This window comes from Pteropus alecto, unplaced genomic scaffold (assembly GCF_000325575.1).
Source record: "Pteropus alecto unplaced genomic scaffold, ASM32557v1 scaffold195, whole genome shotgun sequence".
Lineage (NCBI taxonomy): Eukaryota > Metazoa > Chordata > Mammalia > Chiroptera > Pteropodidae > Pteropus > Pteropus alecto.
Window position 1 is genome coordinate 9,518,724 of NW_006438073.1, and position 7,305 is coordinate 9,526,028.

The window sequence follows — 7,305 nt, forward strand, 5'->3', positions numbered from 1 at the left end:
ATTGGGGGGCGGGGGGTGAGGGGGGTCTCTCTACACTGATCACTGGCTTCCATGCAGAGGGCGTTTTGCAGACTGTAAACAGGTACCGACTTCCAAAGCTACAATATAACACAATGGTGAACCCAAATCACATGCTGACCTGTGAGTTTGTGTGATGTTTTTTAACTTCTCACATTTTTACCTTGTGTGAATAGAACTCTTCTTGGCTACAAAACATCAGGTGTCACTTTGGCACCAAAAGCTATACTCCAGAAAAACATGGACGACCAAAGGATGGAGGGATGGATGATGAAGGGATGATGGAGGGATGATGGAGGGAGGGAGGGACAGTCAGACTGCATTGCAATGAACGCACTGTTTACTGTTTTGGTGAATGATGCAGTGTTTGGTCCACGAGCTAATGAGCCAACACGTCTGGCTAAAAGGTGCGTCTTGTCCGTGCAGGAGGGTCTCGTCGGTGAGGGGTCCCAGGTAAGGGAGGTCCCCTCTCAGGCCCCAACTGAACTCCAGGACGCTGGTTCCTGGGGCCATCTTGACTGCTTTCTTCGGCGAGAGAGTTTCTGTCCAGAGCAGAGCCTGGCTCTGTAAGTCTCTGGGTATTTACGCTCTGTCACTGTGCAAACAGAATCACTGGCAGCCGAGACGAGCTTCAGGACAAAGAACCTTCCATGATTCCGCTCTAATGGAGGGATGGAAGCCGCACCACAAATTAACTATAACTTGTAGCCGCTGCCTCCTTCTCCAACACAGCTGGCCTGTCCAGCCTTAACCCTTGGCAGGGAACAGCAAAATGCAAAAGCAGGAATCTCAGACCCAGACTTGGAGACCAGATGGCACCCCTCTCAGGCCACCGTCTACATGAGGAGTCCCTGAGACCTCAGCGGGGCAGCGTGTCCCTGTGACCGCACCAGTGTGGACCAACCCATGGCTGTCCTGCCTTCCTCCCGGTCCAAGGGCTGGGGACTCGGGCCTGTGCCAGACCCCACAGGAGACGGCCAAAGGCTTCCTGAGCTGGCCGTCCCCTTCTCAGCTGTGGGGGGGCCGGCGTTCTCTGGGGGAGCCGGCGTTCTCAGCAGTACTCCTGTCTGGTTGTGCTGAGCGTGTCCCCAAGGGGGGAGGTGGCTGTGAAGGAAGGCTGCTTTTCAGGCAGCCTCAAAAGCTGCTTTTTTTCTGCTGCTTTCTGTAAATAATAGAACAAAGCCTACTTTCTGCCAGACGCCTCCCACCCGGGGTACTGCAGAAGCTTCTGCTGAAATCCCCCACCTCCTGTCTGCCGACCCATCCCACACGCTCCTCCGGGTGAGAGTGAGCTCCTTCCCCGGGGCGGGGGCGGGGCGGGCGGTGAGCTGACGGCGGTGCGTGGGGGCGGCTGCCTGGACAGGCAGCACACAGATGGGGGGCGTCAGAGAACTGGACGATCACCCCGGCCGCACAGCTAAGTCCCTACGGGCTTGGTGACAGGCTCACCATCTGCCCTGACTCTGCTCTCTCTTTCTAGCCTCTGGGCCTTGAGAAAAAAGGTGGGGTGGGTGCCTTGAATACTTCCTGCATATTTACCACACCCTGGCCTGGCGGGCGGCAAACCCTGGCTCCTGGAGCGGAGGGGCCTCGGGCCTGGTTCCAGCGGGCGGGTTCGTGTTCCCTACAACTGGTTAATGAAATCCTGCAGAGGGCAAACCCGGCAGAAGGGTCAGATGACCCGGGGCTTGGCGCCCGTCTGTGCGTTCACCGTTCATGACACGGAGACCCAGACAGAACAGCTATGAACCTTCACGACCCTTTAAAACAACAGGGCAGGGTCTAGGTCCCGTGAAAACAGCCATCTGGGGACTGTCCATGTTCCTTGTGAATCTGGCTCCCAGAGCGCACGTCTACCCTGCACATTCGACCCAACGCGACGAGCCGCAGCAGGAAGTTCCAGCTCTGCATCGAGCCGCCTGTCGCTTCCCAGTGCCTGTCTCCAGTTAGGTAGGTCATTTTGGAAGTGCGTGGTTCAGTCTTCTACGGCACCCAGGAAGTTAACACTAATTTTTTCCTCCAAATAAGATCTCTCATGGGGCAGATCCAGTTGAAATAATCAAGTTTTCCTTTTAGCTCCAAGGTAGAAAATTCTTCTGGAAGCCTGGGCAGGGATCCGGTTCCGGTTCCTCTTTTCCTGGCTCCGGGAGGGAAGGCTGCAGACGCACGAGCCCCGTGTGGCGTGTCACGCCTTGCTGCTGCCTTCGGCAGTGCCCAGAGCTCGAGGGCTCTTTGTCAACTCCAGGATCCCCGGGGCCCTGAAATGCGACGTCCCCTACACTCCAGTGCAGTCCCTCGTCTCAGTAACCCCACGACGCGTGAAATGTTGATTCTCATTGTCCAGATGAGGGAACTGAGGCTGAGAAGTTCTGCTCGTGGTCACAAGCTGAGCCCAAGAGCCACGTGTGCCCGCCGAGTGTGCGGGAGGAGGCTGGCCACACCCGGGCGAGGCCTCTCGGAGGTGGCCGCTGCGGCCACTGCCTGCCCACCTGCACCGAGGAGAGGTGTCCCGACCTGGGGCACAGGCCACGGGGGCGGCTGGCGGGAGGGCCAGGTGGGCAAAGCGTGCGGCGCCCGGTCTCCTGGGCTCCCCGCCACCTGGCTGTACCTCGGCAAGTGTCTTCAGGGCATGCGTCGGGGAGGTTTAGGAAGTTTTTTAATTAAAAAAGGAAACACGTGTGAGTTTTATTGGACTCCAGCAAGGAGCCGAGGGAGAAATGTGTGGACTGCTGCTGTGCCACGCTAACCCTGACAATGACACCTGTCGTATTTCCACGTCGCTCAGAAGCTGCCTCCTCAGGGGGCCGGTTCCAGCGTGGAGACTCCCCAAGGGACCCAGAGGTCCATGGGGTGACCTGAGAAGGAGCCGTGTGTGCCCTCCAGTGCCTCCCCCAGTGGCCTCCCCACCTGGGACTTCTAACGGGCGTCCGAGAGCCCTAGTCCCTGGTTCTCCCCCAGGGGCAGCTCCGCGCTGTCAGGGTGGGCGACTCACCCCCCGAACCTCCCCCGCTGCAGGCTGACAGGCAGTGGCGGCTCCCCTCCAGCCGTCACCTCCTCTCTGGAGGCACCGACCAGCCCCCGCGGCCTCGCGACGCTAGCAGGAAACGCAGACTGTAGCTGCATCAGACCCCACGTCTGCAAAAGACGCCAGGTGACCGTGGGCACGTGGACGTCTGCAGGGCGGCCTCCTAGGTTCCCGGGTGGCCTCTCGAGTGGGCACGCAGTGACTCGGTTTCCCGAAGCGAGAGCCACGGAGCCGGCCCTTCCGGGCACACGGAGGCTCCCGAGGACCCGTCCTCAGCCGGGGTCTGTGACCTCTTCTCGCCCACGCTGCCCTCCACTCCGGCCCTCGCTACGCCCCAGACACGTGCGTGGAGCCTCCCAGCCGTGAGCACGGGGACCTCCCCCTCGCCACGTCCTCCGCTTTTCCTGTCGGCGTTCGGTGGTTTCCAGCGTGTAGATTCTACGCGTTTGTTCACATCTAAACACACGTTTCCTCTGGAGCAGCCGCGGACGGCCTCGCCTCCCCCGCCTCCCTCGGCCTCCGCGTGCTGCCGCCGCGCGTGCGCCCGTCTCCCCCCCGCATGCTGTGCTCGCTGCAAGGGCCCGGGGTGACTCGGGGCCACTGAGATCATCTCTCCACCTCACGATCCTTAACGTAATTACATCTGCCACGTCCCTCTTGCCGCACGAGGCAGCACAGTCACGGGCTCCGGTGCTAGGGTGCTGGTCCGCTCGGGGGCCACCGTTCTGCCCACGGCCAGGCTGCACCGTCACGGCCCGGTCGGCTCCCCTGTGCGGTTCCGCGTCACGCCGCCGCGTCTGACGGGGCCACCACGCAGTGCGGGCTCGGCGAGTGGCCGCTGGCCCGCTGAGCGGGGGGCTGTGCAGCCGACCCTTCTTTCCCGCCCTTGGGAAAGCGCGCACGCGCCGTTCTGCAGCACAGGACGGCGGTCGACACGCTGTCTGCTCCGACGCACGCTGCGCACTTGGGGGATCCGAGCACGGGTATTTGAAGTTGGGACTTAGAATAATCCAACTGTTGGCTTTCCACGGACATTCCCGCGGAGCAAATGCTTGCTTCCTTCCAGAATGTTCCCGATGCGTGGCTGCACGGACTGAGGCGGAGAACCAGGGGGTCTGTGCTGGGGGACTCGAGGTGCCTTCGCATCTGCAAGGCCAGGCTTTACGGCGCCACAGCGGGAGACAGGTCTTCTTTACACGAGATGCCGCCTCCGCCTCATCCCTCCTCCTCCTTCCTCCTCGTCCCTCCGAGCACCGAGCACCGGCTGCCAGGTCGCTCGGCATCCGTCCGCTCTCCCCGCCGCTGACCGGGCCCCCCCTCCCCTCCCCCTGTGCTGCCGGCAGGACCGCCCTCCATTCCCCGGAACAGCCTGGCGCTGCAGGATGTCCGCGTCCCTGGGCCTCCCATAGCAGCGCCCCCGGCGACTGTCCAAACCACCCCGGATGTCTCCCCGCGTCCGCACAGGGAGCAGACGGCCCTCCCTGAAACTTGACCGGGGCCGTTGGTCACCGTCAGTGAAGACTTAGGGCCCTTTGCAATCGCTCTTGCTCAGAGAGGCGGGGAGGGGAGGTGTTCATTGGGCGCTGACTAGTTAGTTATGTCCCCTCTGTCCCCGCAGGGCTCACGGACTGTCAACCAGGCTCCGCCCCGGATCCCGCAGGCCAGCTGCAGGGGCAGGTCACGGCTGCAGAGGCAGAGGGCTCTCCAAAGCGCCAGATGGCCCCGGGAACTCCAGACAAAACGGACTCCCAGCTTCAGGACGGCTACGTTCTTGGAGCGTGAAAGCCACCGAGCGCGCTGCGGTCTGCGTGGGGAGGGAGCCGGGCTCGCAGGTGGGTGGCTCTGAGAGGGTGCATGTCTGCCTGGCACCCCAGTGAGGAGGGGCGGGGGAGGGTTCCTGCAGAGGCAGCTCTTCCTCATGAGGGACGCCCCTCCACCTCTACCCACAAAATAACATGCGTGCACCCCACTCACCATGGCGGCCTCAGACACCCTCAGAATTCCCACAAAGCACCTCTGGTCGTGGTTGTGCCCACCTCACCCCACCCGACACCGGAGCCGAGCCCGTCTAGCTAATCTGCACAACGGATGGGTCGGAGACCGCTGGCCGGGGGATGAGGATGGTGCGCTTGGCACAACTGTCCCTGCTCGTCAGCTGTGGCCGGCATCAGGGTCACCCGCCACAAGGCCCCGCAACTTTGTGCAAAAGGAACAGCATGAGGCTGAGCCCCCGGTAGGTTACCTGGGGCTGGGCAGAGGACGGGCGCGTGAGTGTGCAGGACAGCCTGGCCTCCTGTTACCCGCCCTGGCCGAGATGCCACCTCAGCCAGCCTGTCAGTGATGGGAGCCACCCTGTGGTCTTGGCACTTGAGAGCTCCCCGTCCCCTCGTCTCACAGTCGCAGCACAGTGCAGAGCCCCCTGAAGACAGCGGAAGCCCCACAGCCGGAGGACCCGTGCGGCCTCCCCTCCGGCCACAGCTCCAGATGCGGCAAGGCCCCTGGCAGTCTGAGCTTCTGTTCCTGCCTGTGAAACGTGAAGGTGGGTGACCCCACCCGAGGTGGCCAACATTGGGACGTACATGAGAAGATGGGTGTCCAGGGCCATCCCACTGACTGCTGCTACCTGCCACGCAGATCTGCCTTCCCGCCGGCCCCCTCCCGCCCACGCATGCGGGCACACCTGTCCCCTGCTCCTCTGCCTCCATGGCCTCCAGGGGGCCCCGCCCTGGGGTGTCGGGGCCATGGCATAGCCTCAGGGGCGGTGGCCTCCTTCCACAGAGGGAGCTCAGGGAAGGGGGAGCAGCAGCTACCTCTCCCTAGAGCCGGGGCTCCCCCAGGAGCCACAGTGGCAGAGGCCTAGGCCCCGGCACTGAGGGCCCAGGGCAGGGCCACCACCCTGACCAGTCTCAGTGCTCCGGAGGTGTGGTCGGCAGCAGACGCACTGCTGGACTCAGGGTGCGGCTGTCACCGGCAGGATTCAGCTCCCAAAGCTGTGATATTGGGACAGAGTCCAGACAACATAAAATATTCTTTTTAACCTAAGAGAAAACAAGTACAGAGCTTAGATCTAACACAAGCCAAAAACGTGTCTCCGCTCAGCCTGCTGTGGACCCCGCTAGGCACAGCATGTGGACGGCGGGCACTCCGGCCAGCGGCTCCACGCCCTGCAGTGGTCACCTCTGCTTCCAGGTGAGCCGGCTCCCAGCGCCCGGACGCCCTGTAACCAGTGACCTTCACGTTGGAAGTGAGCAGCAGGTTCGCCCCGAAGCTCAGGGGAACGTGGATCTGAATCGGGCCTGCCCTGTGCTGATGCCTCCCCGAATCTCAGGAGTCTCCCCAAGACTGGCCCGCTAGGCAAGGCCCTGACAAAAGCCCTCCCACGGTGGCGGCCAGCAGGCCCGGTCATGCTGAACTCTCCTTCCCATGGCTCTGCCACCAGATGTGGCTCAAGGCGTCTGTCAGAACTTCCCAAGGCCAGCGGGCCACCTCGGGCGCCTACCTCTTGGGTGCTCCCTGCAGGGCACGTCACGGTGAGAGAAAGTGTTGGGGCGGGGCGCCGAGAATCTAAGCGACGTCTGTGGACACAGCGGCTGGGAAGAGGCCCGTGTCCCAGCACACGTCACCACGATGTCAGTCAGGACCCATTGTGTGGAACCGACGTCTCCGGCGTTTCTCCCCCTTTGCCGGCGGCCCACAGGCAGGCTCCGGGACAGGGCGGGCTGCGGGCTGGTGTCTGGGTCCCTGGCCACACAGGTGGGGCCTGGGAGCATCTGCGGCTACGTGTCACTGCGCATTCTTGTCTGCAGTCCCGGCAAGCATGGTAACCGGGTTTCTTCCTCTGTCAGTTGGATGCCCTTTCGACTCTGCCAGTGGCCCGGGGTGAGGAGGGGTCCTGTCTGGAGCTCGCGGGCAGCTCTCCCGGTGCCCCGCCAGCCCGGCCCCACCCCCACCCAGCCCCCGGGTCCTGCTGGAAACCCCGGCAGGAGCTGCAGCTGCTCCGTGAGAAGCCCGCACGCCGCGTCCTACGCAGGATGGTCAGCGTACTCCTCTCCCCGCCGTGTCCTCGGGGTGCTGTGGGGGGCGCTAATCCGACATCTCTGCCATCTGGGAAGTTGCGGGGGCCAGCGGCCCTGAAAGTGGACTCACACCGGGCAGCTGTCCAGCTCGACTCGGCCTCCTGCCGGGCTCTGACTGGGACCCTGTGGCGCCGCTGGCGGGCCGGTGCCCGGGGAGCGGGGGGCTGAGCACCCCGCCCCCCGCAC